A 14834-nucleotide genomic window follows, 5' to 3' on the forward strand; every position below is an offset into this window, starting at 1 on the left:
AGGATATTTTGAAAAGTTGTCATAGTGGGCCCACGGGTGGCCATTTTGGACCGAATCACACCTCAAAAAAGGTGTTCGATTCGGGTTTCTATTGGCCCACTATATTTAAGGATGCCCATGATTTGGTAAAACGTTGTGATTCATGTCAAAAGTCCGGTTCCATTTTGAAAACGGACGAAATGCCTCAAACCGGAATTCAAATATGCGAGGTATTCGATGTGTGGGGCCTAGATTTCATGGGGACATTTCCAAACTCGAATAAATTCCTTTACATTTTAGTAGCGGTTGATTATGTCTCGAAATGGGCCGAGGCTAAAGCCTTGCCAACAAATGATGCAAGAGTCGTTGTGAAGTTCTTGAAAAGCTTGTTTGCTATGTTTAGTGTTTCGAAAGTGTTGATCTCGGATCGAGGAACCCATTTCGCGAACCATCTTATGGAGAAAGTCATGGAAAAGTATGGTGTAGTGCATAGGTTCTCGACTCATTACCATCCCCAAACTAGTGGTCAAGTCGAAAACACTAATCGAGCCTTGAAAAGGATTTTAGAGAAGACAGTTCAAAATAACCCGAAGGTTTGGTCCACTAAGCTAGAAGATGCATTATGGGCATTTCGGACCACCTTTAAGACTCCCATAGGAACGACACCGTTTAGACTAGTGTATGGTAAAGCTTGTCACCTCCTGGTGGAGGTTGAACATAGAGCATTTTGGGCATTAAAGGAGGTTATCCTAGATTTGACCAAGTAAAAAAAAACGGGTCATGCAACTTCATGAGTTAGAGGAACTCAGGTTAGATGCATACGAGAATTCGTTGTCATATAAGGAGAAAACAAAGAAGTGGCATGATGCTCGATTGAAAGGCCCTAAGGAATTTCACCCGAATGACAAGGTGCTTGTTTTTAACTCAAGGTTCAAATTCTCACCGGGGAAACTTAAGTCTAGGTGGTCGGGTCCATATGTGGTAAAGAGAGCATACCCTACGGGTTATGTGGAATTGTATGGGAATGGAAACACCTTTAAGGTAAACGGTCATAGACTTAAGATTTACAATGATGAAGTCAATGCTTTCGATCTTGATGACATCAAGCTTTACTCCAAGTAACATCTTTGTGGCAAAACGGGTCAAGTGATAGACCCGTGATCAAAAACAATCACACTTGTATTATATGTTCATTTTTAGCTTGCATTTCATTTAGGATTGTATGATATTTTGTTTTGATAATTGCATTTTGCATTTAGCTGCATTTCATGCATATGGGAAAATTGCAAAATGTCAATAGTAGTTTGTGAATGAGTCGAATTGAACTTGAATTGTGAAAAAAACTGCTCCATGTTGAGGAGCGGCGCTTTTCTAAGAAAAGCGACACTTTTGGTATTACAAGAGCGACGCTCCTGTTTAAGGTGCGGCGCTTTTGATGGTGATTTTTGATCAATTTGAATAGTAGCCAGAAGTGTCGCTCTTGTTTCTGAAAAGCAGCGCTTTTTGACCCCAGGTACGACGCTCCTGCTTTAGGTGCGGCGCTCCTGTGCCTGGTACTTTAAAAGTCGACTAAACTCAGAAAATTTCAAATTTTTCATTCACCCACTTTATTTCTCTCTCTCTAAAATGGCTAAACTTGCTAAAATTCGAACTCTAGCTTCAACTTAACATCTTTTGTGGAGATTTCTTGCACTTTTATCAACACTTAACATGAGTCATGTAAGATCTATGCTTCATTAACACTCCTCTTTAATTTATTGCATGATTCTTGCTATGTTCTTACTTTTACTTGTTGCTAGATCTTTAAACGTTTGATGATTATTGTGACAAATTGGTGATAGATTCTTGTTATTCTTATGATTCCAAACATGATTAGTATGTTTAATTTCACAAAATTGAATCTTGAATTTCTAGGGTTCATCCCAATTTGGGGATTTTTGAATTTGATGATTATTTGAGAGTTTAATGATGAAATTGGTTACAATACACTTCTATAACATGCTTAAATCAAAAAGAATCAAACTTTCATGCTTGTATGATCTTAACTTGGAATTAGGGTTCTTGATATTTGCATGTTGACTTTATTTGACCAAATTGGGTATCTTTATGATTAAAGCTTCTTGTGTATGATGAGAATTGAGACATTATGGCTAATTGCTTTAAAATTTTGCATGCTACTAGTCTTAATCTTATATTGACTTTTGAATTTTGACTAAAAGTTGACTTTTGCATGCGAGTAATTTTGACCATATTTGTTGTCTATGAAGCTTTTTGTTTTGAACTAAATGCAGGGGGGTGTCTTACCCTATTGATTCTTGAAAGTGAGATAACCATTCACGCTAACGTCATGAAATTGTTTGTAAATTTCTTGTTTGATTGAGTATGTTTCAGGGAAGTACTTCAAAAGGAGAAGGGTATGAAAAGCCCACCGATGCCCATGAATGGTTACAAATGCTTTTGTCTGATGAAACAATTCAATGTCAAGAGGTTAATATGATTCACATGCCAGTTTTCCCGACCAAGTACATCAATTGGACCGACTTTGAATTGGCGGGGTTAGGTCATCAAATTAGGGAAACGTTCACGGTTGAAGAGGATAATAAGGTTAAACACCCATGGGAGATGCTCCTTTACATGAAAGAAAGCGTTTACCCGTTGCTAACCCGTGAGTTCTTAGTAACCCTTAGGGTTGACTTTAAGGTCATCTCCCCATGGTTCTGCAATTACCTAAGGTTTAGGCTGGGGGTGCGGAATGGCAAATGAGCATGGCTCAATTCATAGCATGTTTAGGACTCTAAACCGAATCAGATCCCGCCTCTACCTTCGAATACTTGGCGAAATGTGAAACCTACAACCCAAATGAGTTTGATCCCAAGCAAGCATGGAGTGAAATTAGTTATGAAAAGTTAACCCCCACTAATCAAGTTCCTGGAGCACTCAAAAGCCCCATACTTCGTTGCATCCAAAGGTTCTTTGCCAAATCGGTCTTCCACCGAACGGAGGATGTCGATAAAATGACAATGTTCGATATTTGGTTGATTCATAGCATCTACAAGAAAAAGCACATTCACATTCCCAACCTTATCGCAAGTTATCTCTTTGACCCAAGTGGCAAGAAGTCGGAGCTTCCAAGTGTTGGTGGTCACTACGTGACTCGAATCGCTAAATTTTTGAAAGTCAATTTCAATGAGTCAGATGAGTTGCCCATGGAGCATTTGGGTTATCAAGAGTGCATTCGTAAGCATCCTGAGGTGGCATACAAACAATATGTGAAATTTCGATAATCAATCCTCATCATGGTTTGTGAAACAAATTATCTTATGAATTGGCATGTCACTTAACTTTATTTGGCATTATGTGTGTGAAACTTGGAATTATTGATTCGTTGTGAGGTAGTATACCCATATTGCCACTCTCACACAAGATCATCTCAATGTTTTTAATAATTCAACAATGCGCGTGCGTGGTTATTCTTGTGGTTGTTTGTATGTTTTTGCTTGTTGTAGTTCTTATTGGCAGGATACACATTATTGATGATTGATCCACGCCTGACATTAAGTTCAGGCGTCAAGCTCATCGACTTGCAATTATTTGGTGACTAAGTTTCTGGAATGGTGATAACAAAGATCAATTGATCTACGCCGGTTTTTATTTTCTCTTCTCTTCTCTATTCTAATTCAAAATGTCCCTCAATTTTTTGAAAATTTTCCGTTTAATACAATGAGGGTATTGCATCAAACTAAATGTAGGGGGAGAGTAAATCTCGGGTCATTTTGAACTTTTTCGGGTTAAACTTGTCACATATGCTCTATAAAGATTAAAACTTGCATTGTTGATCAATTTTTGGAACAAGTTTTTAACCATTACATCAACTTACATCATAAACACCTAAAATGGTTAAAACTTGTAAAATTTTTAAATTTTTTGGGAAAAGTAAAGTCTTTTCCCCTTGGTGCTTCAAAATTTGGGAAGTAAAGTCTTCCCTTGTGTTGGCAATTGCAATACCAAGTAAAAGTAAAGTCTTTCACTTTTCATGTGATTTTGTGCTCTAAATGATAAATTCAAAGAGAAATCAAAACTTGTGCTTGAAAGTTAAAGTCTTTCATGCACATTGCTTTAAAAACCAAGTGTTTAAAGCTTCGTGCTTTAACACTTCCGGATGACTCAAGTCCATCCACTTTGGTAGGGAGTAAAGTCTCTCGAATTTCGTACTACTTGGTATAGGACACTTCCTAATCCACACCATTTCATATTGACATTGGTTGTTTCATCATTTCAAGATGGTTCAACCGATGTATCATAGCGAGGGAAGAGGAGCCACCAAGCTTCAACATGTGCTATCTTCTTGACGAAGAGCAATGGCTTCGTGCTAGTGTTGCTAGACAACACAACTCATAGCTAAAAGCTATGGCACCCCGTTGATCTTTTAACTAACGGAATGGTATTAACTACTTCCTACCTTTTCTTAAAATAAGCATAAAAGCTTGTTATGTGGGAAGCAAAACAATAAACACTTGGAAGTAAAGTCTTTCAAGTATTCTCGGGTACCAAAATTGAAAGTAAAGTCTTTCAAGTCAAGTTTTTGTTCCAAGCTCGGGAGTAAAGTTTCCCAAGTTAAGTTTGTCTCACTTAGGGAGTAAAGTCTCCCTAGCCGGGTGTTAAAGGTTTCATCTTTATCACTCCTGAGTGGCTCACACCCGCTCGTCAAGGAATTCAAATTCCGCCTAAAAATTTGGAATTGATGGATCTCTTATTTTAGCCATGTGGGGCCCTAATTCCACAAACCTCCGTCAATGCTTTCGCCCTACTATGAGAGAAACCATAGAGTTGTGATAGAAAGCATGATGAGTGCCGGTTGACCCGAGCCCGGGTTGACCAATAAAGATAGGGGTACCCAGTCCCCTAGCTTTGGCGCACCCACCTTAACCCTAAACTTGGAATTGGCAATATTATATTTGGAATTGACGAAAAATAGGTGTTTTGGGGGCATGGAGGTGGAAAGGGATAGCCATCGCGGGGTTGACTAAAGGATTATACTTATCGGGGCATTTGCTTATTACTCGAAGGAATCCTTGGCGAACGGTAATTTTGATGATTTTTCATCACCCATTCTCAATTTGGGTACGTTTTGTGAGCTTTATGGTGATTTGAGCTTGTTGCCTATATTTTGAGTCACCTTATTTGTATTGTGGTGAAATTGATTATATTGTAAATAGCGTTGGTATTTGATTTGATTGATGGCTATCCTGCGAATCCTACATAATTGGTCAAGGTCAAGGAGGTCAAAGTTTAGATTGTGAAAAATCTTAGGCTTGATGATTTGGTGTTTGATGGCCTCTTAGGTGATGTAGTTGACTTTGACCAGGGAATGACTGGTTCGGGTAGACCTAGGTTTGAATTGTAGTTGATTTGATGGTGATTGAAGATTATGGAAGCGTTGATTTGTGCTCATGTCACTAGCGAAAGAAGGAGAGTAGAAAAAATGCTTGGTCCTCGGCAATTTTAAAAGAGTTTTGGAGTTCATTATAGCCAACGGAGTGCTCATTCTTAAAGGTATCACTTGTTGCCTAATCATTACACTTTGGCTTTAATCATTAAACGTTAATCTTCTCCAAGCCTTGTTCTATTGATTTGCTTGCTTGAGGATAAGCAAGGTTCAAATGTAGGGGGTTTGATATTGCTCCATTTAGATATGTTTTATTACGCAATATCGACCTCATTTTATTCGCTTTTGATGTTCGTTGGGCTAAAAAGTTGTTTTCCTGCGCCAAAGTGTCAACTCAAGGCAAAATGCCTAACTTGGTGTAAAATTGACCAAGAAATGCTCAAAAAGTGCAAAAAAAATGACAAGTGTAGGAAACAGCTCAAAAAGCGCCGCTCCAGACAAGGAGCGTCGCTCCTCAATGCCAAGAAGCGCCGCACCACAAGTAAAAGCGGCGCAATTACACACGATTTGTCTCCATTCCTTTTCAGTGAGCAGAAGTGTCGTTCTTCAAGCCAGAAGCGCCGCTCCTATCAGTCCAAAAGTGATGCACCTGACTCAGAAGCGCCGTTCCAGAGCCAAGCCAAAAGCAGCGCTTCTGAAGGAGAAGCGGCGCTCCTTACGCTGTTTCAGCCCAATTTCTCACCACTATAAATAGAAAGTGATAGGTCATTTTCAATAGAGCTGCAGTTTTACTCTGAATTTCACATACTAAACCCTAATTTCATCATCCATTAGAGTACTAAGGTTATTTGGAGGAAGCAAGCTCAAGTTTCATCATCATTATTGCTAGATCTTTCTATTGTTATCATTTTGGGTTGTAATCTCTACTTTACTTTTACATATTTTGCATCAATTAGTTGTAATCTTCACTTTATCTTCATCTAGTTTGAATCTTTACTTGTAATCTTTGTTTATCTTCATTTATCTTTGAATCTTAGCTTGTAATCATTCAAGATGATGTTTATTGACGCTTTTATGATTATTGCTAGTGTAATCTTTGCTATGAGTGGCTAAACAACTTGTGTTTGCTTATCTATGAATCTTTAATGCATAAGATGTGCCCTTAATCTATTGAATGAAGTTGTTTTGAATGAAAAAACATGAGCTAGTGTTATTGAGTTAGCTATGAGGTCCATTGCTATGTTTGTTAATAGTTTTACTTTGATTACATAGGTTGAGTAGCTCTCTAAGTGATTTGAGAAGTGAATCAATTTGTGCTTCAACACCTTAGGTGATCTAGACAACTAGAATAGGAATTTCAAGTGATTGTGTGTCTAGTCTAAGTTGGTTTTCAATTGAACTTTGTTCATCATAGCGGTGTTTAGCTATCTTAGGTGATTTTGATAGTTAAAGGGTTTTAAGTGATTTCAACCCGAGCATAATCTCAATAATCAACTCATACATTGATTGATCTTGTGATACTAAGCTTAAGTGAATTTGCAAGGTATAATTGGATTAAGAACATTTACTAGTTCAAACAACTTAAGTGATAACTATTTGGGTAAACCAAGGGCCATTGATGCGTTGAAACAGTACCTTTATTTATGAATGGATTTGAGTTGTTTTGTTACACGAATTGATTTATTGTATATATGGTATTTTAATGAATTTAGGTTGGTTTCAAACATATATAGGCAACTAGTCCTATCCGTGTAGTTTAGTTTGTTGGTAAATCCGGTTCGTTCCACAGGGAGACAGTGTTTAAATTATTTTTATTTTTTAATAGTCTTTGAGGTTAAACTTATTTAAAGGGGGTTTTGGATTAGGAATTTATAATACTACATAATAATAATATAATATAACTTAATCCTAATTTAATTGAACTACTTATTAATTTATACGAATACATTATTTATAATTATTAACTTAAAATGAATTAATTGAAATTATACTAATAAGTTTATTACTAAATGATAATTAATAAAATAATAACTTTTAATAAAACTAATTGATTAGAATTTTGTTTTGAGCAATTATAATATAAATTTATTTAAATTAGCTAAATAACATATTTTAGTTAAATTAATATAAATTAATAGGAATTATAATAATTAACTAATTATAAACTAATTACTAATTATAAATTATAATAATTAATACTAATTATAAATTAATAACTTAAATATAATAATAAAATATTTAAAACCCTAAATTTTAACCTAATTGCTACAGTACTCGTATTAATACTTACGTTTCGCGTAATGATATACGCGTTCCGAGTATGTTTTAAAATGTACACGTATCGTATAGAATTATACACGATCCGCGTATGTTATAGTCCAGGTGACAAACAGTGCTGGTACAGATTTGAGTATTTTGATGTAATTTTTATATTTTAGTGTGTAATAATAATAATAATACGTAAATAATAATAATAATAATTTTACAATATATATAAATGGGAGTGGTTACTTAAATGTGTCACCTCTAGATCCATGGATTGTTTTAAGTTTAAGCTCGTATTAAAATGTTTAGTATAAAACTTATATTTTCCTTTCGAATAAATATAAAGTTTTAACTAACTAAATTAAATCTAATTTTCATTGGATTATATTTAGATAGTTACTAGTCCTTAAGTATTTAAATTGAGACCCAACCCAGTTTTGACCTTCGCCAAAACCCAAATCATAACGGTTTTCCTTTTTACAATTTCACTATTATATGACTAGTGATATTACCCAAACCACCAAACTTTATTTCTAATTTAGTGTTAGTAAATTATTCATAAGTTCGTCTAGATCACTTTTAATGTTGAAGCTTAATTTATATAGATAAAAATAACTTCCATTATTTGAATCTAATAAATTAAGTGACAAGGGTTAAATATCCAAGTACATAATAATGGTTCTTTTAATTAGGCTCAATGTTAAAAATACTTAAGTTACATTATAATTTTTACAAATGATAACAATCCATTTCACCAGGGGCTCTACATCTAAGCAAACACTAGGAAAATTAGCTACTCATTATACTAGGGTAAACATGAAAATATAAATATACAAACATAATAATAACGATAAAAATTGATAACGATAATTTTAATAGGATATACTTACGAAAATCTTCACTTTCATTTACTTTAAGCGGTAGAAAATTACAATAACAACACCCCTTTGCACTCATACAATAATACCCTTAATCACGAACAATACACCCTTAAAACTGAAACTATCCTAAAAATTGAATTTTGAAACTGAAATTAATACGGAGTACTTGAAAGAACAATAAACAACAGTAGCTAAAAATAATTGATTGATGTTGTTGTATATAATTTTGGAGCAGTGTAAATTGTATTCTCCCTCTGCTGAACTAGTGTACTCCGTATTATAGCCTTGACATTCAAGTAGTAGGTCAAAAGTACTCTTAATCTGTAACATTCATCTATAAAGCCTGAAAAAGTAGTAGTAATATACTCAAAAGCAACCGTCCCATTTGCATTTCAGATCTGAATCTGGTCTCGAGATTACGCGTTTCACGTAGACACCCACACGTGTCGCGTAGGACTAAAATACTACGCGTTTCACGTAGCTTTGCAAACGTTTCGCGTAGGAGTAAATGACAGTTTTCTTATTTTTATTTTTTCGTTTGTTCTTTGTTGATCAGGTGTTGACGTATATCGACTTGGAACTTTTCATTTGAACTCTTTCTCTTCGATCATCTTGAACTTGCATTCAGGTAAACATTATCTTGATATATATTTGGTTTAAATCCGTCGTTTTATCGAATTTCTTCTTACTTTAAGCTCGCGTTTACTTTTGCCGTTTTTCTCGTGAATTATGCATTTGAATGTCTTCGTTTTGGTAAAAGCCGATGAAATATAAATGATATTGCGTCGAAATATATGTATGTTTAAAGCAATATCAAAATACCCCACACTTGAACGTTGCTTGTCCTCAAGCAATTACATCTTCTAAATAGAATCGGAACATTACATATTTTTCCATATTGAACATTAAATCACACAACACACGCTACACGAAATGAAACACACGCTATATGAAATAAGTTGGAAACACTACACAATATTTATTGGATCACACGTACACCACACGAAATGAAATTCTGGCAACAAAAACAAAGTTGAAACTCGTGATTAAGGTTTGAAAATTTGGATCCTTAGGAAAAATTGGACCTTGTGAAAACGTTTTATGATTTTCTAAAATGTCATGCTAGTTTTTATACTAGACACGTTTTCCGGTTTTAACCTCAAATTCCGGTCGAGGGTAACTGAAAACCGTAGTCTCAGTCGGCGATTAGCAAGCTATCCGCCCCCATAATTGAAGTATCATAGAACTTGAAACCGAATGTCCTAAAAATGGTTTTACACAATATAATTCATAAAATAGCATAAGTTTTAGAATAAAATTATATCGTGTCCAAATATCATCGGTGAACCATGAGTTTGCACACCTCAATTTGTTATGGCATATGTATGTTGACCGCGGTCAAACATAGATGCGGTTGATCTTTACGGAGATCATCCATCTGGGATTAGATTCATTAGTCTTAAAAGCTAATTTGCAATGTGCCCCCCCATTGTACGAGACAGATCCATCTCATGGTTAGGATAAGTCTGACCACCAAAAACCCTGTTTGATGCTGAGGTGAGGTGGATTTCCAGCCGATGACAGAGATGACTTTTCAAGATTTTTTGTCAACCTACAGCTGTTCTGGACTACATCTTCTAACATAAGTTAGCAAGTGTGTCATTTTAGAAGACTTTACTTCCTTAATGAGATTTTCAGGTTTATACATTCCAAAGCAATGATATCTGCAATAAACTTCATAGAAACATGTGATAAATGGTTCTAAAAATATGGGTTTATAAATTCTGCTATACTTGGTTTTCTTTTATATATTTTAATCAAATAAACTTATGTATTTTTAATGTATGGAGACAATAATTTCGGTTTTTGACACCTAATCTTTAATTGCTCGATATTACCTTAAAAATTGATTAGTTATATTTGTTTAAAAATTGTAAAAACATTCATAAAAACCACTAAATTATAAGTTCTCGAGAATTTATATAATCCCACCCCACACTTAAGATTATGTAATGCCCTCACTACATAAAATCAGATTAAATGTATAAATTTGAGAGGACAAAAAGTGTAAAGTGTAAAGTGTTTAGAACTTCCTTTGTTAAGCAATGATTGTAAAATGCTTATTGTATGAACATAGCCAATCCTCTTTATCACAATAATGCTTTCGTGTTTCGCTATGTCGAATCTCATCATCGTAAGTACCTGTCAACAAATATGTCAATCACAAACGAGATGGGGTTGTGCTTTAGTAGTATAAAAATTTTACCCCATACTAAAAGTTTTTGTATAAAATAAATAAAAGTAAAAGTAAATTAACACACCATAAAAATTATTTTATACAAACAAATACAAAAAAAATTGTTCTAAACTAAAAAGAAAACTAGAAAAATGACCACGCAGGGCCTCCCTGATCTTCCTGTTCCCGTTGTTGTTGCTGCTGTTGTTCATTTAGGCGTTGTTCCTAGTAAAAACGCCTATAGGCTTCCTGACTTGCAGCTAGGGCAGCGTTGGGGTCATAAGGTGGCGGTAGAGGGTCACTGGGTCCTTGCCAAGGGGTGTATGAAGGAAAGGCTGAGGGTGCGTATTGTTGTGGGTTAGCTGCGTATAAATATGCCTGATGATGCGCCCACTCTAACTGTGCTCCTTGGCCCCTCTGATCGTAGCGAATATTTTCTAACATATTACCCTGAGCTAGTTGGGTATGCCTAATGTCCCCTATTTGCCTAGACAAACTAGTGTATTGGTCTTCTGATCTCCGTCCCCAATTATCATACGAGTTCCTTAAATCTAAACTCAATGAATCAAACGAATTTTATAGCATATCGAAATCAGAAATACCTGCATTAGACAAACTAGCCTGATCTGGCTGTCTTCGTCTCCTCCTAGTTTCCCTAGCGGGTTCCTCATCCTCCTCCATAGGAGTGGGAGCAATAACTTCCTGTCGTCTTAAACTAATTACCCCGCCCCTCACGTGTATAGCCTTTGTCGTCCTATACATATCCAATCCTAAGGTTTTAACAGCTTGATCTACCGGTTGGATTGGAGGTTTTAATTCACTTGGGTCGAGTTCGAACCAGTTTCCTAGACACGTGATGTAGTGACCCCCCGACATGTCACTTGTCCCTCTAGCACCTTTACCAACATGAGCCAAAAAGGAAGCAACTCCATAGGGTATACTAACAAATGTATCCCTATCTCTGATCGCATCTAAGTACCAAAGGTCAATATAATTAATTTTATCTGTATTAGTAAATGACCTTTGGTTTATTGTGTTCGCTATAAACTTATGAATTATTCTAAAGCGAACATCGGTGATCTTTAGGTATGATTCTTGGCCTGGCTCATATGTATTTCTATTAGTGAAAGATTGCCAGACTCTCGAAGAATCATAATTTCCTGTATATCTAGCCCCTGTAAAAATATACTCCCTAAAACCAGGAGCCAACATCTCCTCAACGGTGTAAATCCCTAATGCGTCAGTCACATTGCTTAGGGATATACTTCTATCTACCTCACCCAGTCGAAATTGTAGAAAAATAGGGTCATTGATAGTTTCTGGGTTTAAACTCATTCTAACGGTAGAATAGAACTCTAAACACCATTCTCTATATACAGGGCTATTTAAATTAAACAATCTCCAAAATCATTAAAAACCAAAGTCATTCCAAATTCGTTTGTAAAACTTTGGTTTAAAATTCCCCTTATTTGTTCATCTAAGTTGACTGGGTGTCCTAAAGGAGCCCAATCTACTACATATACAGGAGAGATGTTTCTATTGACCAGAGAAAGTAAGTCCTTAACCTTTTGTAATCGGTTAGGTAAATCATAAGGAAATCTCAGGTTCGGGTGTAGATTCTGAAGTTGTTGTTCCATTTCGGGTGTTACTTGTTCTTCCCCTTGCTGTTGGTTAACAGCTCTCATTCTAAATAATCCCTGCATAACATTTTAAAACAAGAGAATCGTCCCAATTGGGTATGTTAATGTTAGCAAAGAATTCATCCTTGACATACATGCTTGTTTCAACACCACAGGAATCAATATTTCAACAACAGTTTACTTCTAAAAATTAAAACAAACAACAATAAAACAAAAATTCATAATCATAAATCATGTTTCAAAAACAAAGTTTAATTCACAAGTGGAAACAAGCAATGAGCTAAGCATATATAATCCAATTCAATCACATTGCGTATATTCCAGCTTCTAATAATCATTACAATCCATACTTGATTCATGACAATTACAAAAAATTATCAAATTTAGACGAAAATTAAAAATCACAAAATCAAACAATCAAACTTATGTTCAAAGGTTCCACTATTATCAAAACATCTAAAAACATCTAATTATACTCAAAATAACACAATTCAATAGTAATTCCTCAATTTCCCCAATTTACATAAACCCTAACTTTTCAATAATCAATTAAATATCAAATTTTCATGCTAATCGGGTTTAATATCCTATTAACAACATAGATATAGCATTAATCAAGCAAAATTCAAAAATATCATGCATCAATTTGGATTAAAGCTATAAAAATAATAATTGAAAAAAATGAAAAACAAGTGAAAAAACGGGTTTAGGACCCTTACCAATCTCGGCATGTTGATAGATGGAAGAATTGGGGAAGATTTGGAGTGTTTAATTAATTTTTGGGTGTGATTTTTGAGGTTTTTGGGATTTTCTCTCGTCCATAGCAAAAAAATAATAATAAGAGAGTGTGAAGAACAAGCTGCTGGTCGACTGATATCCTTTCTGGTTTTACACTCTACACGTTTCGTGTAGTACTACGCGTTTCGCGTAGCATTAGATTCTACGCGTTTCGTTTGGATAGCCACACGTTTCGCGTAAGCTTTAGGACCCCCTTTTTTTGTTTTGTTTTTTTTTCCAACTTTATAATTAATCAAACCTTTAAAATTTCTTTTATAAATTTATATTTGTTGCTACGGAAATTTCGGTTGTTATACCTAGTCTTTATCCGTTTATAAATTTTAAAATTTAATTTATAAAATTTAATAATTTAAAAGTTAAAGTTTTTAATATTTTTCAAAAAAAACAACTTAAAAACACTCTATTTTTTTCTTTTTAAATTTTTAAAATTAAAAGAAAATTAATATTTTAAAATTAAAAACAAGTACATGAAAAATAAAAATTAAATGAATTAAAATACACTCTATTTTTTTTTCTTTTTAAATTTTTAAATTTTAATATATACTTCAAACCAACGAATTTTCAAACTTAAAACTTTGTTTCCTATCAACTAGGTAGAGACAATCTCGGTTGTTACACCTATCATTACCCACGACAAAGGTTTATAAGTTATATATCTTTACGGTTATTGTTAAAAAAGTATATTTTTAATAGTTTTAATTTTCTTCTGTTTTTGTGGTTTACTATTTAAAAGATATATTATGAATCTAACAATAAATTTTAGTGCAATTTGAAGAACGACAATTCAGTTGGTACACTTAACATTATCGTTTTCAATGAAAACAGGTTAAACTCAAGGTTTATCAATTTTAAATGGTAGACCTTTTTAATAAAAACAAACAATAAATAAATAAATACTAAACACACCAAAACATAAACACAAAAAAAAAAAAAAAAAACACAAAAACAAAGATGCACAAAAACACAATTTGCGAGAAAAAGAATTAGATTGTGAAACCGCGTTGACTCGCCTCGTAGTGGAGTCGCATCATTTCGCCCCCATGGCTTCGTAGGCGTAACCTCGTTGGTTTAAGAGGTTTTTCTTTGAACATTTAAAAGGCCCTTCTCGACATAAGGTTACATACTCGTAATTAGAGTCCGTCTGGTTCTTTGGGCAATTTCCGTAATGAGCTGGTTTTTCACATTTTACACATTTGCCCAAATGACGCGCTCGATGTTTCTTAGCTGATTTTGATTTTCCTTTGGCATAATTTTTCTCGTTAAGTTTTTGCCTTATTTCTCTACTCGCCTGATCGCATATCAAAAGGAAATGGTTGTAGACATATTGATTGCGCATTTTGAAAATATACAATAAATAAAAACGAAAAGAAAAAAAATAAAAAGGTAGAATGGAGGGAAAGACCAAACAAACCCCACTCTTAAAGATGAAAATAAAGTTCGAGAATATAGTTGAAAAATCTTAAAGTTACCCTGAATTTACTTGTTCTTAGGGTAGAAGGTGATCTCGTCTCTTTCCGTAGTATTGATTCCTTCAAAGTATAATTTGAGTCGATGACCGTTCATTTTGAAAGTTCCACCGTCTTTGCTATATAATTCTGCATATCCAGATGGAAAAACTTGTTTTATTATATATGGCCAGTCCATCGGGA

This window comes from Rutidosis leptorrhynchoides, chromosome 6 (assembly GCF_046630445.1).
Source record: "Rutidosis leptorrhynchoides isolate AG116_Rl617_1_P2 chromosome 6, CSIRO_AGI_Rlap_v1, whole genome shotgun sequence".
Taxonomy (NCBI): domain Eukaryota; kingdom Viridiplantae; phylum Streptophyta; class Magnoliopsida; order Asterales; family Asteraceae; genus Rutidosis; species Rutidosis leptorrhynchoides.